At 39.6% G+C, this 17,236-nt stretch overlaps 1 long non-coding RNA gene across 2 annotated transcripts in view; it reads right to left on the reverse strand.

The window, feature by feature from the left end:
* Window positions 1–926: 926 nt before the first annotated feature.
* The window catches only part of LOC310728757, a 45,142-nt gene continuing 28,832 nt past the window's right edge, over window positions 927–17,236 (reverse strand). Inside the window, exons 2-3 of one of the 2 annotated variants that reach the window (XR_014534328.1) lie at window positions 11,579–11,642; window positions 927–1,190 (exon numbers count right to left, since the gene is read on the reverse strand). This is a non-coding gene — a long non-coding RNA (uncharacterized lncRNA). Of the gene's footprint in view, window positions 1,191–11,577; window positions 11,643–17,236 lie in introns of those variants that run through there. The other variant, XR_014534329.1, reaches the window with a different exon arrangement.

Genomic DNA, 17,236 nt, shown 5'->3' on the forward strand with positions numbered 1-17,236 from the left:
CCTTAGTGTCCAACCTCTTATACAGCTCCTCATATGCCTTTTCCTTGGCTTTTGCCACATCCCTCTTAACCTGCTGTCGCATCTCCTTGTACTCCTGCCTACTTTTCTCATCACTCTGTCTATCCCACTTCTGTTTTGCCAACCTCTTTCTCCTTGTGCTCTCCTGCACTTCCTCATTCCACCACCACCACGTCTCCTTGTCTTGCTTTCTATTTTCAGATGTTACACCAAGTACTTTTCTCGCTGCCTCCCTCATCACTCCTGCAGTAGTTGCCCAATCATCCAACACCTCCTTAACACCACCGAGCCTCTGTCTGACCTCGTCCCTTAACCTCACACTACACTCTTCCTCCTTTAGTTTCCACCATCTTAGTCTTCTTTCAGTCCTCACTCTCCTCCTCTTCTTCTTCGCCTCCAAAACCATCCTACAGACCACCATCCGATGCTGTCTAGCTATACTGTCCCCTGCCAATACCTTAAAGTCTCCAATCTCCTTTAGGTTGCATCTCCTGCATAGCACATAGTCCACCTGTGTGCACCTTCCTCCACTCTCATACGTCACCCTATGATCCTCCTTCTTCTTAAAATAAGTGTTCACCACTGCCATTTCCATCCTTTTAGCAAAATCCACCACTATCTGCCCTTCCACATTCCTCTCCTTAAAACCATACCTACCCATCACCTCCTCATCACCTCTGTTCCCTTCACCTACATGCCCATTAAAGTCTGCCTTAATCACCAATCGTTCTTTCCTAGGTACACCATCTCCCACTTCATCTAATTCACTCCAAAATATTTCCTTCTCCTCCATCTCACAGCCAACTTGTGGAGCATAGGTACTGATGACATTTATCATCATCCCTTCAACTTCCACCTTCATGATCATCACCCTATCAGAATCTCTCTTCACCTCCACTACACTCTTCCTTCAGAATCACCCCTACACCATTTCTCTTTCCACACCATGATAAAACAGTTTAAATTCACCTCCAATGTTCCTGGCCTTACTCCCTTTCCACTTGGTCTCCTGAACACACAACATATCTACCTTTCTCCTCTCCATCATATCAGCTACCTCTCTCCCTTTACCTGTCATAGTACCAACATTTAAAGTACCAACCCGAACCTCCACTCTCCTACACTGCTCCTTTCCCTGCCGTCTCTGTAGACGTCTTCCTCCTCTCCTTCTCCTCCTTCGGCCAACAGTAGCCCAATTTCCACCGGTACCCTGTCGGCTAACGATAACTGTGGCGGTCATTGTTAACCTGGGCCTCGACCGATCCGATATGAAATTTTCATTTGTGATCCGCATATTTGATTTGGCACCTGTTTTACGCTGGATGCCCTTCCTGAAGCAAACCCTCACCATTTACCCGGGCTTGGGACCGGCACTAATAGTGCGCTGGCTTGTGCATCCATAATGGCTGGGTTCATGTATTGCTTTATTTAACGAATTTTAATTAAATGATCCTCAGAAATATGCAAACTTGTATTTTAACAATGACTATCAATTTATTATGCAAAAAGGTCATGTAAATACACAATTTGTCATGTCATTTTGTATTTATGTATTTTAGTTTTTAATGGTTTTTAATTAAAATGTTCCTATGATTCTGAACATTTATATTTTAACAATTAACATTTAAAAAAAAAAACGTTTTGTCATGTCACTATTATTTTTCTTCATTGTTTTTCACTTTATTGTTTTTTTTTTTACAGTTTATCCTATGGGTAGAAATGAAACCAATCTGGGATGAATATCACTCTATATCAAACTCAAAAAGAGAACTTAAGTCGAAGCCAAGCCAAAAATATCTTTATCGCCAAACGCTCCACCCCCACCCTATCGGGATGGCGGGTTAGTGTCTCCTTCGGTGCCAGAGATCGATCCTCCTCCCTGGCCCAAAACCCACACTAATGCGGTATGCGTATGGTCAAAGCTGGCCCGTGGCCTCAAATTACATCCGCCCTCGATCGGGGACCTTAGAGACATAATCAGGGTTCTTCCATCCCCATCTAAACCTCTGCATTTCGTTGACATGCTAATGAGCTTTTCCCACCATAATCAGTTGACAGGCGCAGACTATGCAATCAAACTTTGCATCAATGGCATGGTGTACCCCTTTCTCTTTGATACAGGGGCGACAATGTCACTGGTAGGCAAACAATATGAGGGACCCATTTCTGGTCATTCCATTATCTCTGTGGGTATTGAAGGGGTTGAAAAAGAAACACTATTTACTCCATTCGTGCTTGTAACCTGTCCTTCCGACACAAATATTTTTCTGCAACATCGTTTTGTTTTTATGCCTGATTGTCCTTTTAATCTCTTGGGCCGAGATCTCATGAGTAGGTTGCACATTTCTCTCACCTTCTCTGGCTCTAAACTCAATTCCAAATTCTAAACTCAAATTTCAATTCCTGACTCTGCTCTTCTGTCATATCTTTCTAACACTAACAACTGTTTTCTCTCTACCACACAGAAATTACCACTCTCTTCTTCACTGGAAGAATTGCCATCTCTCCCCTGGGCGGAGCATCAGGACGATGTGGGCTTGGTTCATTGTCCTACTTATGAAGCTAAACTAAACTACTTTGCATCCTGATTTTTCAAAGAGTATCCATTCTCTGAATCAAAGTTGCAGGGAATGTCTATTCTATAAAATCTTGAACTCTTTGTTACAACAGGGTGTGATCAAGCCGTGTGTGAGTTCCTACAACACACCCGTTAATCCGGTTCCTAAGCCGGACGGCACTTCACTCAAGACTTGAGAAAAATAAATGATGTTGTGGTTCCTGTTGCACCTGTTGTGCCCGATGTGGCCTCTATTATCGCTTCAATTCCATGCAATCATACACACTCTCTATGTGCGTTCCTGTCCAAAACACTTGACACCGTGGCTCAGGGTTTACCTGCGTGTCTTCGTGCGGTGGCTGCCTGTGCTGTGATGGTTCAAGACGCTGAAAAACTAGTGTTGTCTCATCCTATGATCTTTCATTCTCCACATCAGGTGAAACAGTTCTTCAGAACTTATGCACACAACACATGACAGCTCAGAGAAGATCCGGCTATGAAACTATCCATTGCGACAAGTAATCTGGAAATCAAGGCCACCTCCTCTTTCGACACTTTAGGTCATGCCCTTGCTCGTTTGATTAATGCACAAGATGACACACTGCACGACACCACACATGATTGCTGCGCCGAGGTCATTCATTCTACTAGTATACACCCCGATTTCTCTTCCACTACTTTAGACAGGGGTGAGTCACTTTTTGTGGACGGCTCATGTACGAAGCCGTATGATGGTAAATTTCTGTGTGGTTACTCTGTCTGTTCCTTACCTGATGTCACTGTTGAAGCTTACTCTTTGCCTTTGTCTTCTGCACAGGCAACTGAACTCTTCGCCTTGACTCGTGCATGTGTCCTTTCAGAAGGAAAAGATGAGAAGATCTACACTGACTTTGGTATTGCGCACGATTTTGGCAGCATCTGGCAATCCCTTCTCGTTTGTAATAGACCAACTCAGAAACTGATAGACCTCCTGATTGCGGTCACAGTAGCCTGGACCTATTCCTTGGAGGAGAAACTATTTAGCCCTACCTTCATAAAACCTCGAATCTCAAAAGAGTATGTTTTCCCCTTGTAATGGACCCGTTTCCCTCGGGGTCACCCCTGACCGCTCACATGCGTATCCGTTCTCTGATACACCCGGGTAATGGCACTGTGTATAGAACAGAGGATTGGTATTGGGTGTGTGGAAAGCAAGTATATATGTATCTAACGCCTAATTGGGGTGGGGTGTGTGCACTTACCCGATTCGGCTCGTCCTTATATATATTCAGACACCTCAACCAAACACAGAGCCGGCGAAAACGGTCCGCATTTTTGGACGCCTTTTTTCCACATTATGGTATTACCCAGTTGTGGAATCAGAAAGAAGTCACCCATTATCGCGTGGCCACCTTCATTAATGAAACCTTCATCGCTCTTAATGGTATGCGTACTGAGCTCACTGCTTTGCGCCTGACAATTCTAAAGAATAGATTAGCTTTAGATATCCTGCTGGCTGAAAAGGGAGGCGTATGTCCATTGGTGGGGGATAGTGGTTGCACACACGTCCCTGAAAACGACGATGAACACGGAGTTATAGGTCAGGCAGCTGAGAAAATGCGCACCACGGCTGAGGCTCTTAAGGATGATAAAAAGGGTAATCAAGGTAGGTGATGGGGATGGTTGTATACTCTGTTTGGTCATTGGGCGGCGTACATTTCTTTGATAATTCTGACTGTGATTGTTTTCCTGTTACTATGCCTATTTGGACCATGTATTTTTCAATGTATCCAGCAATCATTCACCCGTATGCTTTCTGGTTATCAACCTGTCCCTCGTGTTTCTGAATATTATCCTATATGTCTGTTAGTTTGAGTTGTGATTTATCCATTCTTATTTATCATGGAGATATCCTTGATCACTAGTCCTAGATTAGGTTGACCCAGAACACTCAGTTCTTGTCTTTATCCTCTCTTTATAAAACGAGAAAACCCAAACTGTCCCCTTTTGGTATGGCTAATCCACGTTTTGTTGCTTCTGCTAAACGAATAACATGACCAGATGTGAAGTTATTATCGTTAACAGTTTTTATGTTCTCACAGTATGGTAATATGTATCTTGTTGCCATTATTAGTTATAGTAATTCTGCTGTATGCTTCTAAAACAGATATGGGCAAACTATTTTTAATCTGGCCCGCCGAACGTGACCAAATTCTATTAAAATAGGTACAGGTAAACATTGTTCATTTGACCTCTTCCCTGTAATGTCCACGTTTCCCCTGAAGATGTCGCACATCAGCTCCATTGACGTTGTTCGCGTGCATTACTTTCTTCTTCTCTTAAGAGAGCTAAATCTGATACTCCTTAAAAACTGCGACAGTTTCTGACAAACACTTCGGGTCTATCCTGAGAATTGCCACAACAAAACTTACTCCAGACTTTGAGGAACTGGCAAAATAAGGAGTTCAACAACTTGTATATGTATATGTATGACCCGGCCCCTCTGTCAAATTTTAGAACCCATTGCGGCCTGTGAGTCAAAAAGTTTGCCCATCCCTGTTCTAGAATATCCTTTTTGTATGTTTCTGTTGACCATACCCTGAACTATCCTTTTTGTGGCATGAGTTACTTTGCTCGTACACACACACAGTGGTTCCTGTATTTCTGTTTTAGGCTTATCTTTTGCAGGCTCAACATAACCTTGTGGAGTTGTTCCCTAGTTGCTCCTAACTTTCTCTTCTGTTCACACACACACCTGGCAGCCCTCCCTTTTTCTCGCCATCTCTTTGGAAGTATATCTTAATGTGTAAGACAATAAACTTTGGAACTTCTCTCTAAAAGCTGACGCGTGTGTTTCATTGAGACTTCCCCGCATACGTAGCAAAGATCGAAAGGAAAGGCTGAGTCGGGGGTTTCCTGTCCAGAGGATACCCCAGAAAAAAATGTATATTCTCAAATGTGTATTCTCATAATAATTATTTAATGAAAAAAAATTCCTTTTTTTCAACAATTTATAATTTTTTTTGGTTAACAGTCATATTTTTGTCTAAACATAATTTTAAATGTCACCTCTTTGTTAACATATTCCACTTTTTAACATTGTTTAATGAGATTACGTATTTAAATATCAAAATTCACATGTTACAAATATGAAATTTAAATTTAAAAGTCCTATTGTTGTCAAAACATGATTTGACACTTTTTCGTTTTTCTTTAACTTACTGCACTTTTTGATGTTTTAATATTACATAGTGTTTCAAATTAAGAAAATTTATATTTTAACAATAATTTTTATATTTAAAAATGTTATTTTACTTTTTCATGACACTTTTTGTGTTTTGTTCACCATTCCTATTTTCATAATTATCATATTTTTATAAAAAATAATTATATTTTGTCATCACCTTTTTCATCTTTAAACATTTATTGAATTAAATATTGCATATGAATATGTACAATTATTTGTTCATAAATTTTTATGATTTAAAATTATTTAAATTTTTATGTCAAAACAATTTGTCATGTGACCTTTTTGTCTTTTTAACAGTTATTAATTAAAAATATGATATTTAACAAATATCAAATTTTTATGAGAAACATAATTGTCTAGTCAAAACATGATTTGTAATGTCACTTTTTTTTTTTCAATCACTTATTGCATTTTTAAAAGGTTTTTCATTAAATTATGCCACTGAATTTGAACAATCATATTTTTCAAAATAAATATTTGCTAATCAAAAAAATGCATAATTTTGTCAAAACTATTTTTTATCGTGTACTTTTGATTCAAATATAATATTTCATACTTCAATAACTATAATAAAAAAAGTAATTTTTTTGTCAAAACATGATTTGTCATGTCACTATTTACTTTTTTCTTATGATTTGCACTTTTTAACTGTTTCATGAAAAAAAAAAAAAAAAAGCTTATTAAAAAGACAATGTATATATATATATTTTAATAATTTCCATATTTTTATGGAGAAAAAAAATGACATTTTTGTCTAAATATTATTTAGACAGCAGGAAAAGGAGCAGTGTAGGAGAGTGGAGGTTCGGGTTGGTACTTTAAATGTTGGTATGACGGGTAAAGGGAGAGAGGTATCTGATATGATGGAGCGGAGAAAGGTAGATATGTTGTGTGTTCAGGAGACCAAGTGGAAAGGGAGTAAGGCCTGGAACATTGAAGGTGGGTTTAAACTGTTCTATCATAGTGTGAATGGAAAGAGAAATGGTGTAGGGGTGATTCTGAAGGAAGAGTACAGTAAAAGTGTAGTGGAGGTGAAGAGAGTTTCTGATAGGGTGATGAACGTGCAGCTGGAAGTTGAAGGGATGATGATAAATGTCATCAGTGCCTATGCTCCACAAGTCGGCTGTGATATGGAGGAGAAGGACAGATTCTGGAGTGAATTAGATAAAGTGGTAGATGGTGTACCTAGGAAAGAACGATTGGTGATTGGGGCAGACTTTAATGGGCATGTAGGTGAAGGGAACGGAGGTGATGAGGAGGTGATGGGTAGGTATGGCTTTAAGGAGAGGAATGAAGAAGGGCAGATGGTGGTAGATTTTGCTAAAAGGATGGAAATGGAGAAGGAAGGAGGGTCATAGGTTGACCTATAAGAGTGGAGAAAGGTGGACTATGTTCTATGCAGGAGATGCAACCTGAAAGAGATTGGAGACTGCAAGGTGTTGGCGGGGGACAGTGTAGCTAGACAGCATCGGATGGTGGTCTGTAGGATGGTTTTGGAGGCGAAAAAAAAGAGGAGGAGAGTGAGGACTGAAAGAAGAAGGAGGAAGAGTGTAGTGTGAGGTTCATGGAAGAGGTCAGACAGGTGCTTGGTGGTGGTGACGAGGTGTTGGATGATTGGGTAACTACTGCAGGAGTGATAAGGGAGGCAGCTAGAAAAGTACTTGGTGTGACATCTGGAAATAGAAAGGAAGACTAAGAGATGTGGTTGTGGAATGCTGAAGTGCAGGAGAGCATAAGGAGAAAGAGGTTGGCAAAACGGAAGTGGGATCGACAGAGTGATGAGAAAAGTAGGCAGGAGTACAAGGAGATGCGGAAGCAGGTAAAAAGGGATGTGGCGAAAGCCAAGTAAAAGGCATATGAGGAGCTGTATGAGAGGTTGGACACTAAGAGAGGAGAAAATTATTTGATGATAAAGGGTGGAGATGGAAATGTGTTGACTAGTGAGGAGAGTGTGTTGAGAAGGTGGAGGGAGTATTTTAAACAGCTGATGAATGAGGAAAATCAGAGAGCGAGACGGTTGGATGATGTGGAGATGGTAAAGCAAGATGTGGATAGGATTAGTAAGGTGGAAGTGAGAGCAGCGATTAAGAGTGAAAAATCGGTTAGGCCAGATGACATCCCAGTAGAAGCGTGGAGATGTTTAGGTGAGATGGCAGTGGAGTTTTTAACCAGATTGTTTAACAAGATTCTGTAAGGTGAGAAGATGCCTGAGGAATGGAGAAGGAGTGTGCTGGTAACAATCTTTAAGCATAAGACAGATGTGCAGACCTGCAGTAACTACAGGGGAATTAAGTTGATCAGTCACACCATGAAGTTATGGGAAAGAGTAGTGGAAGCCAGGCTGAGAGAAGAGGTGACCATCTGTGAGCAACAGTATGGTTTCATGCCGAGGAAGAGCACCACAGATGCCTTATTTGCTTTGAGAATGTTGATGGAGAAGTATAGAGAAGGACAGAAGGAATTGCATTGTGTATTTGGAGACAGGGAACGACAGAGTGCCAAGAGAGGAGTTGTGGTATTGTATGGGGAAGTCAAGTGTGTCAGAGAAGTATGTGAGGGTGGTGCAGGATATGTATGAGTACAGTGTGACAGCAGTGAAGTGTGCAGTAGGAAAGACAGATTGGTTCAGGGTGAAGGTTGGATTGCATCAAGGATCGGGCCTGAGCCCTTTCCTGTTTTTAGTGGTGATGGACAGATTGACAGACGAGGTCAGACAGGAGTCTCCCTGGACTATGATGTTTGCAGATGATATTGTGATTTGTGGTGAGAGTAGTGAGCAGGTTGAGAGGAGCCTGGAGAGGTGGAGATATGCGCTGAAGAGAAGCAGAATGAAACTCAGTAGGAGTAAGACAGATTACATGTGTGTGAATGAAAACGAGGGCAGTGGAGTGGTGCGGTTTCATGGAGAAGAGGTGGAGAATGTGGAGGAGTTCAGGTACTTGGGGTCAACAGTGCAAAGTAATAGAGAGTTTGTTAGAGAAGTGAAGAAAAGAGTGCAGGCAGGGTGGAGTGGGTGGAGAAGAGTGACAGGAGTGATATGTTATAGTAGGGTATCAGTGAACCCTAATAAGAGCAGCCGAAAGAAGAAGATATATTAATTAAAAAGTCATATTTATGTCAAAACGTAATTTTCATATCACTTTTTTGTTTTTCTTTCATTATCTTTTTTTTTTTTTTTATTCATATATTTTTTCAAAAACACACATTTTTTTTGGTAAACCACTGCACCTTTTGACAGAATTTCATGAAATTATGTTTCTGAATATAAAATTCCATATTTTTATAAAACCTTTAATATCTTTAGAAAAAAGTCTTATTTTTGTTAAAACGATTTTCAATGTCACAATTTCCATTTTTTCAATTATTTGTTGCACATTTTTAACGTTTTTTAATAAAATTATGTAAAAAAAAAAAAAAAAAAATCTAATTTCATATTTTAATGATAACTATAATTTAATAAAGATAATGTTTTTGGCAAAACGTGAATTGTCATGTTCTGTATTTGCACTTTTTTATTAACTTTTACTGATGATTATGAAAATGAATATTGTCATAACTAATTTTTATGAAAAACTGCTTTCTCTTCGTCCTAGCCGGCTGAGACTTGCGGAATCTAATTTTCAGATCCTGAGAAGTTCAATTTTGACAGCACTTTCAAGGCCCTTCCAAAGATAATGTGTTGATTAATTTTTAATAAATAAATAAATTAATAAAAAATATTTTTAATAAATAAAAAATATGCATTGCTTGGAAAAAGCGCGTTCTCTTCGCTTTGCGGAATCGCATTTTTAAATTCTGAGAAGATAAGTTTTGACAGCACATACACGGCTCTGCTAAATCTAATGTGTTGATTAGTTTTGAATGAATAATGACTTTCTACACCATTTTCGGACACATTTTACAGTTTGAAACAGTTTTACGAAATTATGATGAATATGAAAATCGATATTTTCATAATAACCATTATATTTTTTATTTATTGTCCTATTTTTGTCAAACATGCTTTGTTGGAATATCATAAAAACATTTTTTTTTTAAAGTATCATGGTCACGTGCATGTTGTAGGTGCAAATATGCATTGCTTCGAAAAACCGCTTTCTCTTCGTCCTAGCCGGCTGAGACTTGCGGAATCGCATATTCAGCTCCTGAGAAGTTGAGTTTTGACAGCACATTCACGGCTCTGCTAAACATGAGGTGTCGATTAGTGTTTAATGAATTATGACTTTCTACACCGTTTTCGTACACATTTTACAGTTTGTAACCGTTTTAATGTAATTATTATTATAATCATGAAAATGATTATAATAACCCTAACCCTAACCCTAACCCACATTTTACAGTATGTAACAGTTTTTCATGAAATTATGGTTAAGAAAATTAAAAATAATATTTTCATAATAATCATATTTTTATTTATAATTTATATTTATTGTTGTCCAAATATGATTTGCTGTCACTTTTTGTTTTTCGTTAACTTGCTGCACTTTTTGACGTTTCATTATTAAATAGTCTTTAAAATTATGAAAATTGACAATAAAATTCGTATTTTTTTTTTAAAAAGGAAAAAATTCAAAAAATAATTTTTCACAAATTGCAAATTTTTTATAGGTTTTCTTGCAAATTTTTTTCTGAAAATAAAAATTCATATTTTCTTTATCATCATATTTAAAAAAAAAAAAAAAAGAATTATAAATGTAATGGTGATGGACAGGTTGACGGACGATGTCAGACAAGAGTCTCCCGGGACTATGATGTTTGCGGATGATATGGTGATTTGTGGTGAAAGTAGGGATCAGGTTGAGAAGAGCCTGGAGAGGTGGAAACAGGAAAAGGGCTCAGGGCCGATCCTTGATGCAGTCCATCAACCCTTATACATGTTCCTCCCTCACATACTTCTCTGACACACCTGACATCCTCATACAATACCACAACTCCTCTCTTGGCACTCTGTCGTACGCTTTCTCTATCCCTCTTTACCTGCTGCCGAATCTCCTTGTACTCCTGCCTACTTTTCTCATCACTCTGTCTATCCCACTTCTGTTTTGCCAACCTCTTTCTCCTTATGCTCTCCTGCACTTCCTCATTCCACCACCATGTCTCCTTGTCTTGCTTTCTATTTCCAGATGTCACACCAAGTACTTTTCTAGCTGCCTCCCTCATCACTCCTGCAGTAGTTGCCCAATCATCCAATACCTCTTCAACACCACCGAGCCTATGTCTGACCTCTTCCCTGAACCTCACACTACACTCATCCTCTTTAAGTTTCCACCATCTTATTCTTCTTTCAGTCCTCACTCTCCTCCTCTTCTTCTTCGCCTCCAAAACCATCCTACAGACCACCATCCAATGCTGTCTAGCTACACTGTCCCCTGCCAACACCTTACAGTCTCCAATCTCATTCAGGTTGCATCTCCTGCATAGCACATAGTCCACCTGTGTGCACCTTCGTCCACTCTTATATGTCACCCTATGATCCTCCTTCTTCTTAAAATAAGTGCCACTTCCACCTTCACGATCATCACCCTATCAGAAACTCTCTTCACCTCCACTACACTCTTTCTGTACTCTTCCTTCAGAATCACCCAAACACTATTTCTCTTTCCATCCACACCATGATAAAACAGTTTAAATCCACCTCCAATGTTCCTGGCCTTACTCCCTTTTCACTTGGTCTCCTGAACACACAGCATATCTACCTTTCTCCTCTCCATCATATCAGATACCTCTCTCCCTTTACCCGTCATAGTACCAACATTTAAAGTACCAACCCGAACCTCCACTCTCCTCCACTGCTCCTTTCCCTGCCGTCTCTGTAGACGTCTTCCTCCTCTCCTTCTCCTCCTTCGGCCAACAGTAGCCCAATTTCCACCGGTACCCTGTCGGCTAACGATACCTGTGGCAGTCGTTGTTAACCCGGGCCTCGACTGATCCAGTATGAAATTCTCATTTGTGATCCGCATATTTGATTTGGCACGTTTTTACGCTGGATGCCCTTCCTAACGCAACCCTCCCCATTTACCTGGGCTTGGGACTAAGAGTGCACTGGCTTGTGCATCCATAATGGCTGGGTTATATTATATAATGTAATGATATAATATTATAAAAAGTCATTTTTATGTCAAAAAGTAATTTTCATGTGACTTGTTTTTCTATCATCATATTTTTTATTCAAAATGTTTGATTTTAGCAAAAGCACGTCACAATTTCTTTTTGAAATCTGACTGACATCTACTGCACTTTTTGACGGTTTTTCGTGAAGTTATGTTTCTGAATATAAAAATTTTATATTTTTAAAATAACTAATAATTTTATGAAAAAAGTCATTTTTGTTAAAACATGATTTGTAATGGCACCATTTCCGTTTTTTCAATTATTTTTTGCACTTTTTAAAATTAAAGATTTTAATTTTTTGTCAAAACATGATTTGTCATCATTTAAATATAGTTCTGGATATAAAAAATACACAGTTTGCACTTTTTAAAGAGTTTTAATAAAATTATGTTTATGAATATGAAAATTCATATTTAAAAAATTACTATCAGATTTTCATGAAAAAGTCTTATTGCTGTCAAAACATTGGTCATGTCAGTTTTTAGTTTATTTTGCCACTTTTTTTTATGTTTCCATAAAATTATCCGTCTGAACTTAAAAGTATTACATATTAATTAAAAAAAAGTAAAATTTTTGTTAAAACAATTTTCATAATTACATTTTCAAAGTAATCTTTTTTTTTTTTTTTAAAACAATATTGTTTTCAAAACATGATGTCACTTATTTGTTTGTCTTTAACTTACTGCACTTTATGATGGTGTTGCATGAAATTATGTTTCTGAATTTAAAATTTAATATTTTTATAATAACATTTTTATCAAAAAAAAAAGTATTTTTATTATAACATGATTTTAAATGTCACCACTTCCAAAAGTACATGAAAAAAATGAATACAGTGGGGCAAAAATGTATTTAGTCAGCCACCAATTGTGCAAGTTCTTCCACTTAAAAAGATGAGAGAGGCCTGTAATTTTCATCAAAGGTACACTTCAACTATGAGAGACAAAATGAGAAAAAAAAATACAGAAAATCACATTGTTAAATAATTAAATTATTTATTTGCATATTATGGTGGAAAATAAGTATTTGGGTACCTACAAAAAAAAAGCAAGATTTCTGGCTCTCACAGACCTGTAACTTCTTCTTTAAGAGGCTCCTCTGTCCTCCACTTGTTACCTGTATTAATGGCACCGGTTTGAACTTGTTATCAGTATAAAAGACACCTGTCCACAACCTCAAACAGTCAGACTACAATCTTCACTATGACCAAGACCAAATAGCTGTCCAAGGGCACCAGAAACAAAATTGTAGACCTGCACCAGGCTGGGAAGACTGAATCTGCAATATTTAAGCAGCTTGGTGTGAAGAAATCAAATGTGGGAGCAATTATTAGAAACTGGAAGACATACAAGACCACTGATAATCTCCCTCGATCTGGGGCTCCACGCAAGATCTCACCCCATGGGGTCAAAAGGATCACAAGAACGGTGAGCAAAAATCCCAGAACCACATGAGGGGACCTAGTAATTGACCTGCAAAGACCTGGTACCAAAGTAACAAAGGCTATCATCAGTAACACACTACGCTGAAAGGGACTCAAATCCTGCAGTGCCAGACGTGTCCCCCTGCTTGGCAGTGCATGTCCGGACCAGTCTCAAGTTTGCTAGAGAGCATTTGGATGATCCAGAAGAGGATTGGGAGAATGTCATATGGAACACCATACCTACTGTGAAGCATGGGGTGGAAACATTATGCTTCGGGGCTGTTTTTCTGCCAAGGGATCAAGACGACTGATCCGTGTAAAGGAAAGAATGAATGGGGCCTTGTATCGTGAGATTTTAAGTAAAAACCTCCTTCCATCAGCAAAGACATTGAAGATGAAACGTGGCTGGGTATTTCAGCATGACAATGATTCCAAACACACCGCCCAGGCAACGGAGGCTTTGTAAGAAGCATTTCAAGGTCCTGGAGTGGCCTAGCCAGTCTCCAGATCTCAACCCCGTAAAAAATCTTTGGAGGGAGTTGAAAATCCGTGTTGCCCAGCGACAGCCCCAAAACACAACTGCTCTAGAGGAGATCTGCATGGAGAAATGGGCCAAACTAACAGCAACAGTGTGTCAAAACCTTGTGGAGACTTACAGAAAACGTTTGATCTCTGTCATTGCCAACAAAAGGTATATAACAAAGTATTGAGATGAACTTTTGTTATTGACCAGATACTTATCGTCCACCATAATTTGCAAATAAATTCTTTAAAAATCAGACAATGTAATTTTCTGGATTTTTCTTTCTCATTTTGTCTCTTATAGTTGAAGTGTACCTATGATGAAAATTACAGGCCTCTCTCATCTTTTTAAGTGGAAGAACTTGCACAATTGGTGGCTGACTAAATACTTTTTTGCCCCACTGTATTTTTCTAAACATCATTTGTCATGTCATCTGTTCGTTAAAATAGTCCACATTTGAACCATTTTTGATGAAATTATGTTTATGAATATGAAAATTAATATTTTACAAATATCATTTTTTAATGAAAAAGTCATATTGTTTTAAAAACAAATTGTCATCACTTTGTTTTTTCCTTTTTATTATTAAAGGCACATTTTGACGGTTTATTATGAAATAATGTTTTTTAACAATAACATTTTTAAGAAAAAAGGTTTGCTTTTTTTCAAAACGATTTTTCATGACAATGTTTCATGAAAATATGCTTATTTGTATTTGATTATATATATTTTCTTAATATATTATATTTGTTATTTAAAATGGCATATATTGGTCAAACATGATTTGTCATGTTAACTTGTCGTTCATGTGTTGCTTTCTTTCTTCTTCTTCTTTCGGCTGCTCCCATTAGGGGTCGCCACAGCGGATCATCTGTCTCCATACCACCCTGTCCTCTACATCTGCCTCTTTTCCACCAACTACCTGCATGTCTTCCCTCACCACATCCACGAACCTCCTCCTTGGCCTTCCTTTTTTCCTCCTACCTGGTGGCTCCATCCTCAGCATTCTTCTACCAATATAATTCATGTCCCTCCTCTGCACATGTCCAAACCATCTCAATCTCGCCTCCCTCACCTTGTCACCAAAACATCCTACATGCGCTGTCCCTCTAATGAACTCATTTCTAATCTTTTCCATCCTCGTCACTCCCAACGCAAACCTCAACATCTTCAGCTCTGCTACCTCCAGCTCCAGTCTTACTCCTACGGAGTTTCATTCCGCTTCTCTCCAGCGCATATCTCCACCTCTCCAGGCTTCTCTCAACCTGCTCCCTACTCTCACAACAAATCACAATATCATCCACAAACATCATAGTCCAGGGAGACTCCTGTCTGACCTTGTCCGTCAACCTGTCCATCACCACTGCAAACAGGAAAGGGCTCAGGGCCGATCCTTGATGCAGTCCAACCTTCACCCTGAACCAGTCTGTCATTCCTACTGCACACTTCACTGCCGTCACACTGTCCTCATACATGTCCTGCACCACCCTCACATACTTCTCTGACACACCTGACTTCCTCATACAATACCACAACTCCTCTCTTGGCACCCTGTTCTCTAAATCCACAAATACACAATGCAATTCCTTCTGTCCTTCTCTATACTTCTCCATCAACATTCTTAAAGCAAATAAGGCATCTGTGATGCTCTTACTCGGCATGAAACCATACTGTTGCTCACAGATGGTCACCTCTTCTCTCAGCCTGGCTTCCACTACTCTTTCCCATAACTTCATGGTGTGACTGATCAACTTAATTCCCCTGTAGTTACTGCAAGACTGCACATCTACTTTATGCTTAAAGATCGGTACCAGCACACTTTTTCTCCATTCTTCAGGCATCTTCTCACCTTCCAAAATCCTGTTAAACAATCTGGTCAAAAACTCCACTGCCATCTTTCCTAAACATCTCCACGCTTCTACCGGTATGTCCAGCTTTCCACTCTTCTCATCTCATCTTCTCCCGCTTATCCGGGGCTGGGTCCCGGGGCCAGTAGTCTAAGCAGAGATGCCCAGACTTCCCTCTCCCTAGACACTTCTTCCAGCTCTACCAAGGCGTGCCCAGGCCAGCCGGGAGACATAGTCTCTCCAGCGTGTCCTAGGTCTTCCCTGGGGTCTCCCCCAGTGGGACGTGCCCGGAACACCTTCCCGGAAAGGCATCCAGGAGGCATCCGGAACAATTCAATTCAATTCAATTCATTCATTTTTAATTGTATAGCGCTTTTAACAATGAACATTGTCTCAAAGCAGCTTTACACGATAATGCGGTGATTAAAAATGAATATGTTCTTTATAAGTAAGTTTGTCCCTGATGAGCAAGCCAGTGGCGACTGTGGCAAGGAAAAACTCCCCGAGATGGCATAAGGAAGAAACCTTGAGAGGAACCAGACTCAAGAGGGAACCCATCCTCATCTGGGTTACACCGAATGTCCATTTGTGGCAGGTATACAATGTTGCGGGGTACAGTGATGATGATCAAAAGCGAAATGTATTCCTGAGTCAGTGTAGAAGACTGTTGACATCAACTACAGTCCAATCCATCCTCAAAGCTCCCGTTCTTACTCCGGAATTTCATGGAACCACCCAAGGCATTGATGACAAACCTACCCCAGCTGCACAGAGTGGCCTCCAGTCAAAGAGAACACTATCCAGAGGCAGGCCTGGATGAAGAGGGAAGATCCACGGAGGGGAGAGGGGCAGGAAGTGTGGTCACTGGAGCCTCAGGAGCATGTTTAACTCGACCGAGAGAGAGAGAGAGAGAGAGAGAGAGAGAGAGAGAGAGAGAGAGAGAGAAGAGGGTGACAGGAAGAGAAGGATATGGATTATTAAGTGTACCTATTGTTGCATGAGAGTTAAAGTCACTGTGCAGTTTGGACTCCGGCAAGACTCGCTATGGCAGCATAACTAAAAGAGAGAACCAGAAGGCAACACAGACATGAGGGATCTCTTGGATAAGAGACGACCCACCACACCACCATCAACAAACCTGAGTAAATGCGTAAATGTAAGGGGACGTACAAATTTGTACAGCGTACAAATATCCCAGTTCACCAAACACTCTATATAAATGTTCCCTCCAGATCTGAGCCTTTACCTGAGAAAAAATCTACTGATTAAAGGCTTGACTCAATAAATATGTTTTCAACCTCAACTTAAACACTGACACTGTGTCTGAGTCCCGAACACTGATAGAAAGGCTGTTCCATAACTGCGGGGCTTTATAAGAGAAAGATCTGCCCCCTGCTGTAATCTTCATTATTGGAGGAACCAACAGATAGCCAGCACTTTTTGATCTAAGTAGGCATGGAGGATCATACTGGTACAAAAGTTCACTCAGATACGGCGGTGCGAGACCGTTAAGTGCTTTATATGTCAG

The sequence above is a fragment of the Silurus aristotelis genome (genome assembly GCF_946808225.1).
Source record: "Silurus aristotelis genome assembly, chromosome: 7".
In the NCBI taxonomy this organism is placed as follows: Eukaryota; Metazoa; Chordata; class Actinopteri; order Siluriformes; family Siluridae; genus Silurus; species Silurus aristotelis.